Below are 13904 nucleotides of genomic sequence, written 5' to 3'. Positions count from 1 at the left end.
GTACCTTTACACATTAAAAGCTAGGTAAAGGGGGCACCTGGATTTGAACCAGGGACCTCTCGATCTGCAGTCGAATGCTCTACCACTGAGCTATACCCCCAATTGCGTACAAGATTTTAAAAACATTCACATTGCAGTCAGAAAGTATAGGTGTTTGTACTATATATGTTTTCTTATAGGATAAAAAATTAATATGTATATTTATGGTGATGCTTTGGAGTTATTAATCTGGGCTTGATTGCTGAGTTCACATAGGTGTAAGCTGTGAGCATACTCAAAAAGGAACTTTGATCATCTAAAGCTCCAATTTGGTCAGTTATAGTGACATCAGGACATATTGTGACTTTATATCTTGGGAGGCCAAACAGAACTAAGAAAATACAAATTCTTAGCAACAAACCTATATAAATTATTTCAAAAAGTAGCTGACAACAGTATATTATTGCTAATAAAATAGGACATTTTGATTTTTGGGCTTGTGGGCTCAGATGTTCAAAAATAATGTTTGATGCATAAACTCGAATGGCCTAGTTGCAAAATCAGTCTGAGATCAACCCCCAATTACAACAACAGTTCCAGAATACAGCAATGTAATTGCTTAATAATTCCTTTTTTAATTATCAAAGAGGGTGAGTATTAAAGTACACATGTTTCATGTTCAGTTATATTATACTATTCTAAATATATTACTATAGAAAGGACAATAATTAAATTGAGGTTCTGGAACTGTTGGTGGGATTAGGGATTGAACTCAGACTGATATTGCAATAAGGCTTCTCCTACTTCTTCAGTTTAACCATTTGGGAAAGAAAGTACTTTTTTAAGAGAAACTAGGTAGGTCCTTTATATTTGCCTTCTCTAAATTATAGATTTCTGTAAAAATCTCTATCAAAAAAATGAAATCTGCCACTCTAACTGTGCTATCTGGAAGTTTATAATGTTAAAGTATCACTATTTAAGTGATGCTTTTCCTTATTTAATTATCAATGAGGGTGAGTATTAAAGTACACGTTTCATGTTCAGTTATATTATACTATTCTAAATATAATACTATAGAAAGGACAGAAATTAAATTGTGGTTCTGGAACTGTTGGTGGGATTAGGGATTGAACTCAGACTGATATTGCAATAAGGCTTCTCCTACTTCTTCATTTTTAACCATTTTGGAAAGAAAGTACTATTTTAAGAGAATCTAGGTAGGTACTTTATATTTGCCTTCTATAAATTATAGAGTTCTGTTAAAATCTCTATCAAAAAAATGAAATCTACTGTGCTATCAGGAACTATATAATGTTAAAGTTTCACTTTTTTTGTTTTCTTGCTCTTACTTGTGTTAGCTTTTCCTGTACTTGATTTTCAAACTAGCTGTAAACTGCAAATTGATTCAGTACCTTTGCACATTAAAAGCTTGGTAAAGGGGGCACCTGGATTTGAACCAAGAACCTCTCGATCTGCAGTCAAATGCTCTACCACTGAGCTATACCCCCAATTGCGTACAAGATTTTAAAAACATTCACATTGCAGTCAGAAAGTATAGATGTTTGTACTATATATGTTGTCTTATAGGATAAAAGATTAATATGTATATTTATGGTGATGCTTTGGAGAAATTAATCTGGGCTTGATTGCAGAGTTCACATAGGTGTAAGCTGTGAGCATACTCAAAAAGGAACTTTGATCATCTAAAGCTCCAATTTCGTCAGTTATAGTGACATCAGGACATATTGTGACTTTATATCTTGGGAGGCCAAACAGAACTAAAAAAATACAAATTCTTAGCAACAAACCTATATAAATTATTTCAAAAAGTAGCTGACAACAGTATATTATTGCTAATAAAATAGGACATTTTGATTTTTGGGCTTGTGGGCTCAGATGTTCAAAAATAATGTTTGATGCATAAACTCGAATGGCCTAGTTGCAAAATCAGTCTGAGATCAACCCCCAATTACAACAACAGTTCCAGAACACTGCAATATAATTGCTTAATAATTCCTTATTTAATTATCAAAGAGGGTGAGTATTAAAGTACACATGTTTCATGTTCAGTTATATTATACTATTCTAAATATATTACTATAGAAAGGACAATAATTAAATTGAGGTTCTGGAACTGTTGGTGGGATTAGGGATTGAACTCAGACTGATATTGCAATAAGGCTTCTCCTACTTCTTCAGTTTAACCATTTGGGAAAGAAAGTACTTTTTTAAGAGAAACTAGGTAGGTCCTTTATATTTGCCTTCTATAAATTATAGATTTCTGTAAAAATCTCTATCAAAAAAATGAAATCTGCCACTCTAACTGTGCTATCAGGAAGTTTATAATGTTAAAGTATCACTATTTAAGTGATGCTTTTCCTTATTTAGTTATCAATGAGGGTGAGTATTAAAGTACACATGTTTCATGTTCAGTTATATTATACTATTCTAAATATATTACTATAGAAAGGACAGAAATTAAATTGAGGTTCTGGAACTGTTGGTGGGATTAGGGATTGAACTCAGACTGATATTGCAATAAGGCTTCTCCTACTTCTTCATTTTTAACCTATTCGGAAAGAGAGTACTATTTTAAGAGAAACTAGGTAGGTACTTTATATTTGCCTTCTATACATTATAGATTTCTGTTAAAATCTCTATCAAAAAAATGAAATCTACCACTGTAACTGTGCTATCAGGAAGTATATAATGTTAAAGATTCACTTTTTTTATTTCTTGCTCTAACTTGTGTTAGATTTTCCTGTACTTGAGTTTCAAACTAGCTGTAAACTGCAAACTGAATCAGTACCTTTACACATTAAAAGCTAGGTAAAGGGGGCACCTGGATTTGAACCAGGGACCTCTCGATCTGCAGTCGAATGCTCTACCACTGAGCTATACCCCCAATTGCGTACAAGATTTTAAAAACATTCACATTGCAGTCAGAAAGTATAGGTGTTTGTACTATATATGTTGTCTTATAGGATAAAAAATTAATATGTATATTTATGGTGATGCTTTGGAGTTATTAATCTGGGCTTGATTGCTGAGTTCACATAGGTGTAAGCTGTGAGCATACTCAAAAAGGAACTTTGATCATCTAAAGCTCCAATTTGGTCAGTTATAGTGACATCAGGACATATTGTGACTTTATATCTTGGGAGGCCCAGCAGAACTAAGAAAATACAAATTCTTAGCAACAAACCTATATAAATTATTTCAAAAAGTAGCTGACAACAGTATATTATTGCTAATAAAATAGGACATTTTGATTTTTGGGCTTGTGGGCTCAGATGTTCAAAAATAATGTTTGATGCATAAACTCGAATGGCCTAGTTGCAAAATCAGTCTGAGATCAACCCCCAATTACAACAACAGTTCCAGAATACAGCAATGTAATTGCTTAATAATTCCTTTTTTAATTATCAAAGAGGGTGAGTATTAAAGTACACATGTTTCATGTTCAGTTATATTATACTATTCTAAATATATTACTATAGAAAGGACAATAATTAAATTGAGGTTCTGGAACTGTTGGTGGGATTAGGGATTGAACTCAGACTGATATTGCAATAAGGCTTCTCCTACTTCTTCAGTTTAACCATTTGGGAAAGAAAGTACTTTTTTAAGAGAAACTAGGTAGGTCCTTTATATTTGCCTTCTCTAAATTATAGATTTCTGTAAAAATCTCTATCAAAAAAATGAAATCTGCCACTCTAACTGTGCTATCTGGAAGTTTATAATGTTAAAGTATCACTATTTAAGTGATGCTTTTCCTTATTTAATTATCAATGAGGGTGAGTATTAAAGTACACGTTTCATGTTCAGTTATATTATACTATTCTAAATATATTACTATAGAAAGGACAGAAATTAAATTGTGGTTCTGGAACTGTTGGTGGGATTAGGGATTGAACTCAGACTGATATTGCAATAAGGCTTCTCCTACTTCTTCATTTTTAACCATTTTGGAAAGAAAGTACTATTTTAAGAGAATCTAGGTAGGTACTTTATATTTGCCTTCTATAAATTATAGATTTCTGTTAAAATCTCTATCAAAAAAATGAAATCTACTGTGCTATCAGGAAGTATATAATGTTAAAGTTTCACTTTTTTTGTTTTCTTGCTCTTACTTGTGTTAGCTTTTCCTGTACTTGAGTTTCAAACTAGCTGTAAACTGCAAATTGATTCAGTACCTTTACACATTAAAAGCTAGGTAAAGGGGGCACCTGGATTTGAACCAGGGACCTCTCGATCGCTCTACCACTGAGCTATACCCCCAATTGCGTACAAGATTTTAAAAACATTCACATTGCAGTCAGAAAGTATAGGTGTTTGTACTATATATGTTGTCTTAAAGGATAAAAAATTAATATGTATATTTATGATGATGCTTTGGAGTTATTAATCTGGGCTTGATTGCAGAGTTCACATAGGTGTAAGCTGTGAGCATGCTCAAAAAGGAACTTTGATCATCTAAAGCTCCAATTTCGTCAGTAATAGTGACATCAGGACATATTGTGACTTTAAATTTTGGGAGGCCAATCACAACTAAGAAAATACAAATTCTTAGCAATAAACCTATATAAATTATTTCAAAAAGTAGCTGACAACAGTATATTATTGCTAATAAAATAGGACATTTTGATTTTTGGGCTTGTGGGCTCAGGTGTTCAAAATTAATGTTTGATGCATAAACTCGAATGGCCTAGTTGCAAAATTAGTCTGAGATTAACCCCCAATTACAACAACAGTTCCAGAACACTGCAATATAATTGCTTAATAATTCCTTATTTAATTATCAAAGAGGGTGAGTATTAAAGTACACATGTTTCATGTTCAGTTATATTATACTATTCTAAATATATTACTATAGAAAGGACAGAAATTAAATTGAGGTTCTGGAACTGTTGGTGGGATTAGGGATTGAACTCAGACTGATATTGCAATAAGGCTTCTCCTACTTCTTCAGTTTAACCATTTGGGAAAGAAAGTACTTATTTAAGAGAAACTAGGTAGGTCCTTTATATTTGCCTTCTATAAATTATAGATTTCTGTAAAAATCTCTATAAAAAAAAAAAAAATCTGCCACTCTAACTGTGCTATCAGGAAGTTTATAATGTTAAAGTATCACTATTTAAGTGATGCTTTTCCTTATTTAGTTATCAATGAGGGTGAGTATTAAAGTACACATGTTTCATGTTCAGTTATATTATACTATTCTAAATATATTACTATAGAAAGGACAGAAATTAAATTGAGGTTCTGGAACTGTTGGTGGGATTAGGGATTGAACTCAGACTGATATTGCAATAAGGCTTCTCCTACTTCTTCATTTTTAACCATTTATGAAAGAAAGTACTATTTTAAGAGAATCTAGGTAGGTACTTTATATTTGCCTTCTATAAATTATAGATTTCTGTTAGTATCTCTATCAAAAAAATGAAATCTACCACTCTAACTGTGCTATCAGGAACTATATAATGTTAAAGTTTCACTTTTTTTGTTTTCTTGCTCTTACTTGTGTTAGCTTTTCCTGTACTTGATTTTCAAACTAGCTGTAAACTGCAAATTGATTCAGTACCTTTGCACATTAAAAGCTTGGTAAAGGGGGCACCTGGATTTGAACCAAGAACCTCTCGATCTGCAGTCAAATGCTCTACCACTGAGCTATACCCCCAATTGCATACAAGATTTTAAAAACATTCACATTGCAGTCAGAAAGTATAGGTGTTTGTACTATATATGTTGTCTTATAGGATAAAAGATTAATATGTATATTTATGGTGATGCTTTGGAGAAATTAATCTGGGCTTGATTGCAGAGTTCACATAGGTGTAAGCTGTGAGCATACTCAAAAAGGAACTTTGATCATCTAAAGCTCCAATTTCGTCATTTATAGTCACATCAGGACATATTGTGACTTTATATCTTGGGAGGCCAAACAGAACTAAAAAAATACAAATTCTTAGCAACAAACCTATATAAATTATTTCAAAAAGTAGCTGACAACAGTATATTATTGCTAATAAAATAGGACATTTTGATTTTTGGGCTTGTGGGCTCAGATGTTCAAAAATAATGTTTGATGCATAAACTCGAATGGCCTAGTTGCAAAATCAGTCTGAGATCAACCCCCAATTACAACAACAGTTCCAGAACACTGCAATATAATTGCTTAATAATTCCTTATTTAATTATCAAAGAGGGTGAGTATTAAAGTACACATGTTTCATGTTCAGTTATATTATACTATTCTAAATATATTACTATAGAAAGGACAATAATTAAATTGAGGTTCTGGAACTGTTGGTGGGATTAGGGATTGAACTCAGACTGATATTGCAATAAGGCTTCTCCTACTTCTTCAGTTTAACCATTTGGGAAAGAAAGTACTTTTTTAAGAGAAACTAGGTAGGTCCTTTATATTTGCCTTCTATAAATTATAGATTTCTGTAAAAATCTCTATCAAAAAAATGAAATCTGCCACTCTAACTGTGCTATCAGGAAGTTTATAATGTTAAAGTATCACTATTTAAGTGATGCTTTTCCTTATTTAATTATCAATGAGGGTGAGTATTAAAGTACACATGTTTCATGTTCAGTTATATTATACTATTCTAAATATATTAATATAGAAAGGACAGAAATTAAATTGAGGTTCTGGAACTGTTGGTGGGATTAGGGATTGAACTCAGACTGATATTGCAATAAGGCTTCTCCTACTTCTTCATTTTTAACCATTTTGGAAAGAAAGTACTATTATAAGAGAATCTAGGTAGGAACTTTATTTTTGCCTTCTATAAATTATGGATTTCTGTTAAAATCTCTATCAAAAAATGAAATCTACCACTCTAACTGTGCTATCAGGAAGTATATAATGTTAAAGTTTCACTTTTTTTGTTTTCTTGCTCTTACTTGTGTTAGCTTTTCCTGTACTTGAGTTTCAAACTAGCTGTAAACTGCAAATTTATTCAGTACCTTTACACATTAAAAGCTAGGTAAAGGGGGCACCTGGATTTGAACCAGGGACCTCTCGAACTGCAGTCGAATGCTCTACCACTGAGCTATTCCCCCATTTGCATACAATGTTTTAAAAACATTCACATTGCAGTCAGATAGTATAGGTGTTTGTACTATATATGTTGTCTTATAGGTTAAAAAATTAATATGTATATTTATGGTGATGCTTTGGAGAAATTAATCTGGGCTTGATTGCAGAGTTCACATAGGTGTAAGCTGTGAGCATACTCAAAAAGGAACTTTTATCATCTAAAGTTCCAATTTGGTCAGTTATAGTGACATCAGGACATATTGTGACTTTATATCTTGGGAGGCCAAACAGAACTAAGAAAACACAAATTCTTAGCAACAAACCTATAAAAATTATTTCAAAAGGTAGCTGACAACAGTATATTATTGCTAATAAAATAGGACATTTTGATTTTTGGGCTTGTGGGCTCAGATGTTCAAAAATAATGTTTGATGCATAAACTCGAATGGCCTAGTTGCAAAATCAGTCTGAGATCAACCCCCAATTACAACAACAGTTCCTGAATACTGCAATGTAATTGCTTAATAATTCCTTATTTAATTATCAAAGAGGGTGAGTATTAAAGTACACATGTTTCATGTTCAGTTATATTATACTATTCTAAATATATTACTATAGAAAGGACAATAATTAAATTGAGGTTCTGGAACTGTTGGTGGGATTAGGGATTGAACTCAGACTGATATTGCAATAAGGCTTCTCCTACTTCTTCAGTTTAACCATTTGGGAAAGAAAGTACTTTTTTAAGAGAAACTAGGTAGGTCCTTTATATTTGCCTTCTATAAATTATAGATTTCCGTAAAAATCACTATCAAAAAAATGAAATCTGCCACTCTAACTGTGCTATCAGGAAGTTTATAATGTTAAAGTATCACTTTTTAAATGATGCTTTTCCTTATTTAATTATCAAAGAGGGTGAGTATTAAAGTACACATGTTTCATGTTCAGTTATATTATACTATTCTAAATATATTACTATAGAAAGGACAGAAATTAAATCGAGGTTCTGGAACTGTTGGTGGGATTAGGGATTGAACTCAGACTGATATTGCAATAAGGCTTCTCCTACTTCTTCATTTTTAACCATTTCGGAAAGAAAGTACTTTTTTAAGAGAAACTAGGTAGGTACTTTATATTTGCCTTCTATAAATTATAGATTTCTGTATAAATCTCTATCCAAAAAAATGAAATCTACCACTCTAACTGTGCTATCAGGAAGTATATAATGTTAAAGTTTCACTTTTTTTTTATTTCTTGCTCTTACTTGTGTTTGCTTTTCCTGTACTTGAGTTTCAAACTAGCTGTAAACTGCAAATTGATTCAGTACCTTTACACATTAAAAGCTAGGTAAAGGGGGAACCTGGATTTGAACCAGGGACCTCTCGATCTGCAGTCGAATGCTCTACCACTGAGCTATACCCCCAATTGCGTTCAAGATTTTAAAAGCATTCACATTGCAGTCAGAAAGTATAGGTGTTTGTACTATATATGTTGTCTTATAGGATAAAAGATTAATATGTATATTTATGGTGATGCTTTGGAGAAATTAATCTGGGCTTGATTGCAGAGTTCACATAGGTGTAAGCTGTGAGCATACTCAAAAAGGAACTTTGATCATCTAAAGTTCCAATTTGGTCAGTTATAGTGACATCAGGACATATTGTGACTTTATATCTTGGGAGGCCAAACAGAACTAAGAAAACACAAATTCTTAGCAACAAACCTATATAAATTATTTCAAAAGGTAGCTGACAACAGTATATTATTGCTAATAAAATAGGACATTTTGATTTTTGGGCTTGTGGGCTCAGATGTTCAAAAATAATGTTTGATGCATAAACTCGAATGGCCTAGTTGCAAAATCAGTCTGAGATCAACCCCCAATTACAACAACAGTTCCAGAATACAGCAATGTAATTGCTTAATAATTCCTTTTTTAATTATCAAAGAGGGTGAGTATTAAAGTACACATGTTTCATGTTCAGTTATATTATACTATTCTAAATATATTACTATAGAAAGGACAATAATTAAATTGAGGTTCTGGAACTGTTGGTGGGATTAGGGATTGAACTCAGACTGATATTGCAATAAGGCTTCTCCTACTTCTTCAGTTTAACCATTTGGGAAAGAAAGTACTTTTTTAAGAGAAACTAGGTAGGTCCTTTATATTTGCCTTCTCTAAATTATAGATTTCTGTAAAAATCTCTATCAAAAAAATGAAATCTGCCACTCTAACTGTGCTATCTGGAAGTTTATAATGTTAAAGTATCACTATTTAAGTGATGCTTTTCCTTATTTAATTATCAATGAGGGTGAGTATTAAAGTACACGTTTCATGTTCAGTTATATTATACTATTCTAAATATATTACTATAGAAAGGACAGAAATTAAATTGTGGTTCTGGAACTGTTGGTGGGATTAGGGATTGAACTCAGACTGATATTGCAATAAGGCTTCTCCTACTTCTTCATTTTTAACCATTTTGGAAAGAAAGTACTATTTTAAGAGAATCTAGGTAGGTACTTTATATTTGCCTTCTATAAATTATAGATTTCTGTTAAAATCTCTATCAAAAAAATGAAATCTACTGTGCTATCAGGAAGTATATAATGTTAAAGTTTCACTTTTTTTGTTTTCTTGCTCTTACTTGTGTTAGCTTTTCCTGTACTTGAGTTTCAAACTAGCTGTAAACTGCAAATTGATTCAGTACCTTTACACATTAAAAGCTAGGTAAAGGGGGCACCTGGATTTGAACCAGGGACCTCTCGATCGCTCTACCACTGAGCTATACCCCCAATTGCGTACAAGATTTTAAAAACATTCACATTGCAGTCAGAAAGTATAGGTGTTTGTACTATATATGTTGTCTTAAAGGATAAAAAATTAATATGTATATTTATGATGATGCTTTGGAGTTATTAATCTGGGCTTGATTGCAGAGTTCACATAGGTGTAAGCTGTGAGCATGCTCAAAAAGGAACTTTGATCATCTAAAGCTCCAATTTCGTCAGTAATAGTGACATCAGGACATATTGTGACTTTAAATTTTGGGAGGCCAATCACAACTAAGAAAATACAAATTCTTAGCAATAAACCTATATAAATTATTTCAAAAAGTAGCTGACAACAGTATATTATTGCTAATAAAATAGGACATTTTGATTTTTGGGCTTGTGGGCTCAGGTGTTCAAAATTAATGTTTGATGCATAAACTCGAATGGCCTAGTTGCAAAATTAGTCTGAGATTAACCCCCAATTACAACAACAGTTCCAGAACACTGCAATATAATTGCTTAATAATTCCTTATTTAATTATCAAAGAGGGTGAGTATTAAAGTACACATGTTTCATGTTCAGTTATATTATACTATTCTAAATATATTACTATAGAAAGGACAGAAATTAAATTGAGGTTCTGGAACTGTTGGTGGGATTAGGGATTGAACTCAGACTGATATTGCAATAAGGCTTCTCCTACTTCTTCAGTTTAACCATTTGGGAAAGAAAGTACTTATTTAAGAGAAACTAGGTAGGTCCTTTATATTTGCCTTCTATAAATTATAGATTTCTGTAAAAATCTCTATAAAAAAAAAAAAAATCTGCCACTCTAACTGTGCTATCAGGAAGTTTATAATGTTAAAGTATCACTATTTAAGTGATGCTTTTCCTTATTTAGTTATCAATGAGGGTGAGTATTAAAGTACACATGTTTCATGTTCAGTTATATTATACTATTCTAAATATATTACTATAGAAAGGACAGAAATTAAATTGAGGTTCTGGAACTGTTGGTGGGATTAGGGATTGAACTCAGACTGATATTGCAATAAGGCTTCTCCTACTTCTTCATTTTTAACCATTTATGAAAGAAAGTACTATTTTAAGAGAATCTAGGTAGGTACTTTATATTTGCCTTCTATAAATTATAGATTTCTGTTATTATCTCTATCAAAAAAATGAAATCTACCACTCTAACTGTGCTATCAGGAACTATATAATGTTAAAGTTTCACTTTTTTTGTTTTCTTGCTCTTACTTGTGTTAGCTTTTCCTGTACTTGATTTTCAAACTAGCTGTAAACTGCAAATTGATTCAGTACCTTTGCACATTAAAAGCTTGGTAAAGGGGGCACCTGGATTTGAACCAAGAACCTCTCGATCTGCAGTCAAATGCTCTACCACTGAGCTATACCCCCAATTGCATACAAGATTTTAAAAACATTCACATTGCAGTCAGAAAGTATAGGTGTTTGTACTATATATGTTGTCTTATAGGATAAAAGATTAATATGTATATTTATGGTGATGCTTTGGAGAAATTAATCTGGGCTTGATTGCAGAGTTCACATAGGTGTAAGCTGTGAGCATACTCAAAAAGGAACTTTGATCATCTAAAGCTCCAATTTCGTCATTTATAGTCACATCAGGACATATTGTGACTTTATATCTTGGGAGGCCAAACAGAACTAAAAAAATACAAATTCTTAGCAACAAACCTATATAAATTATTTCAAAAAGTAGCTGACAACAGTATATTATTGCTAATAAAATAGGACATTTTGATTTTTGGGCTTGTGGGCTCAGATGTTCAAAAATAATGTTTGATGCATAAACTCGAATGGCCTAGTTGCAAAATCAGTCTGAGATCAACCCCCAATTACAACAACAGTTCCAGAACACTGCAATATAATTGCTTAATAATTCCTTATTTAATTATCAAAGAGGGTGAGTATTAAAGTACACATGTTTCATGTTCAGTTATATTATACTATTCTAAATATATTACTATAGAAAGGACAATAATTAAATTGAGGTTCTGGAACTGTTGGTGGGATTAGGGATTGAACTCAGACTGATATTGCAATAAGGCTTCTCCTACTTCTTCAGTTTAACCATTTGGGAAAGAAAGTACTTTTTTAAGAGAAACTAGGTAGGTCCTTTATATTTGCCTTCTATAAATTATAGATTTCTGTAAAAATCTCTATCAAAAAAATGAAATCTGCCACTCTAACTGTGCTATCAGGAAGTTTATAATGTTAAAGTATCACTATTTAAGTGATGCTTTTCCTTATTTAATTATCAATGAGGGTGAGTATTAAAGTACACATGTTTCATGTTCAGTTATATTATACTATTCTAAATATATTAATATAGAAAGGACAGAAATTAAATTGAGGTTCTGGAACTGTTGGTGGGATTAGGGATTGAACTCAGACTGATATTGCAATAAGGCTTCTCCTACTTCTTCATTTTTAACCATTTTGGAAAGAAAGTACTATTATAAGAGAATCTAGGTAGGAACTTTATTTTTGCCTTCTATAAATTATGGATTTCTGTTAAAATCTCTATCAAAAAATGAAATCTACCACTCTAACTGTGCTATCAGGAAGTATATAATGTTAAAGTTTCACTTTTTTTGTTTTCTTGCTCTTACTTGTGTTAGCTTTTCCTGTACTTGAGTTTCAAACTAGCTGTAAACTGCAAATTTATTCAGTACCTTTACACATTAAAAGCTAGGTAAAGGGGGCACCTGGATTTGAACCAGGGACCTCTCGAACTGCAGTCGAATGCTCTACCACTGAGCTATTCCCCCATTTGCATACAATGTTTTAAAAACATTCACATTGCAGTCAGATAGTATAGGTGTTTGTACTATATATGTTGTCTTATAGGTTAAAAAATTAATATGTATATTTATGGTGATGCTTTGGAGAAATTAATCTGGGCTTGATTGCAGAGTTCACATAGGTGTAAGCTGTGAGCATACTCAAAAAGGAACTTTTATCATCTAAAGTTCCAATTTGGTCAGTTATAGTGACATCAGGACATATTGTGACTTTATATCTTGGGAGGCCAAACAGAACTAAGAAAACACAAATTCTTAGCAACAAACCTATAAAAATTATTTCAAAAGGTAGCTGACAACAGTATATTATTGCTAATAAAATAGGACATTTTGATTTTTGGGCTTGTGGGCTCAGATGTTCAAAAATAATGTTTGATGCATAAACTCGAATGGCCTAGTTGCAAAATCAGTCTGAGATCAACCCCCAATTACAACAACAGTTCCTGAATACTGCAATGTAATTGCTTAATAATTCCTTATTTAATTATCAAAGAGGGTGAGTATTAAAGTACACATGTTTCATGTTCAGTTATATTATACTATTCTAAATATATTACTATAGAAAGGACAATAATTAAATTGAGGTTCTGGAACTGTTGGTGGGATTAGGGATTGAACTCAGACTGATATTGCAATAAGGCTTCTCCTACTTCTTCAGTTTAACCATTTGGGAAAGAAAGTACTTTTTTAAGAGAAACTAGGTAGGTCCTTTATATTTGCCTTCTATAAATTATAGATTTCCGTAAAAATCACTATCAAAAAAATGAAATCTGCCACTCTAACTGTGCTATCAGGAAGTTTATAATGTTAAAGTATCACTTTTTAAATGATGCTTTTCCTTATTTAATTATCAAAGAGGGTGAGTATTAAAGTACACATGTTTCATGTTCAGTTATATTATACTATTCTAAATATATTACTATAGAAAGGACAGAAATTAAATCGAGGTTCTGGAACTGTTGGTGGGATTAGGGATTGAACTCAGACTGATATTGCAATAAGGCTTCTCCTACTTCTTCATTTTTAACCATTTCGGAAAGAAAGTACTTTTTTAAGAGAAACTAGGTAGGTACTTTATATTTGCCTTCTATAAATTATAGATTTCTGTATAAATCTCTATCCAAAAAAATGAAATCTACCACTCTAACTGTGCTATCAGGAAGTATATAATGTTAAAGTTTCACTTTTTTTTTATTTCTTGCTCTTACTTGTGTTTGCTTTTCCTGTACTTGAGTTTCAAACT

The 13904-nt window shown here is 32.0% G+C and overlaps 8 non-coding genes across 8 annotated transcripts; all 8 read right to left on the bottom strand.

Moving 5' to 3' along the window:
- Positions 1–28: 28 nt before the first annotated feature.
- TRNAC-GCA (transfer RNA cysteine (anticodon GCA)) lies at positions 29–100 on the bottom strand. Its single transcript has one exon. It is a non-coding gene; the product is annotated as a tRNA-Cys (tRNA).
- Positions 101–1415: 1315 nt separating this feature from the next.
- Positions 1416–1487, bottom strand: TRNAC-GCA (transfer RNA cysteine (anticodon GCA)). The gene has a single exon. It is a non-coding gene; the product is annotated as a tRNA-Cys (tRNA).
- A 1325-nt stretch (positions 1488–2812) lies between these two features.
- Positions 2813–2884, bottom strand: TRNAC-GCA (transfer RNA cysteine (anticodon GCA)). Its single transcript has one exon. It is a non-coding gene; the product is annotated as a tRNA-Cys (tRNA).
- A 2703-nt stretch (positions 2885–5587) lies between these two features.
- On the bottom strand, positions 5588–5659 carry TRNAC-GCA (transfer RNA cysteine (anticodon GCA)). Its single transcript has one exon. It is a non-coding gene; the product is annotated as a tRNA-Cys (tRNA).
- A 1325-nt stretch (positions 5660–6984) lies between these two features.
- TRNAC-GCA (transfer RNA cysteine (anticodon GCA)) lies at positions 6985–7056 on the bottom strand. The gene has a single exon. It is a non-coding gene; the product is annotated as a tRNA-Cys (tRNA).
- Positions 7057–8384: 1328 nt separating this feature from the next.
- Positions 8385–8456, bottom strand: TRNAC-GCA (transfer RNA cysteine (anticodon GCA)). Its single transcript has one exon. It is a non-coding gene; the product is annotated as a tRNA-Cys (tRNA).
- Positions 8457–11159: 2703 nt separating this feature from the next.
- Positions 11160–11231, bottom strand: TRNAC-GCA (transfer RNA cysteine (anticodon GCA)). The gene has a single exon. It is a non-coding gene; the product is annotated as a tRNA-Cys (tRNA).
- A 1325-nt stretch (positions 11232–12556) lies between these two features.
- TRNAC-GCA (transfer RNA cysteine (anticodon GCA)) lies at positions 12557–12628 on the bottom strand. Its single transcript has one exon. It is a non-coding gene; the product is annotated as a tRNA-Cys (tRNA).
- Positions 12629–13904: the final 1276 nt, after the last annotated feature.

The sequence above is a fragment of the Taudactylus pleione genome, unplaced genomic scaffold, assembly GCF_031769625.1.
Source record: "Taudactylus pleione unplaced genomic scaffold, aTauple2 ptg000021l, whole genome shotgun sequence".
Lineage (NCBI taxonomy): Eukaryota > Metazoa > Chordata > Amphibia > Anura > Myobatrachidae > Taudactylus > Taudactylus pleione.
This window is presented reverse-complemented; position numbering and strand designations above follow the sequence as displayed.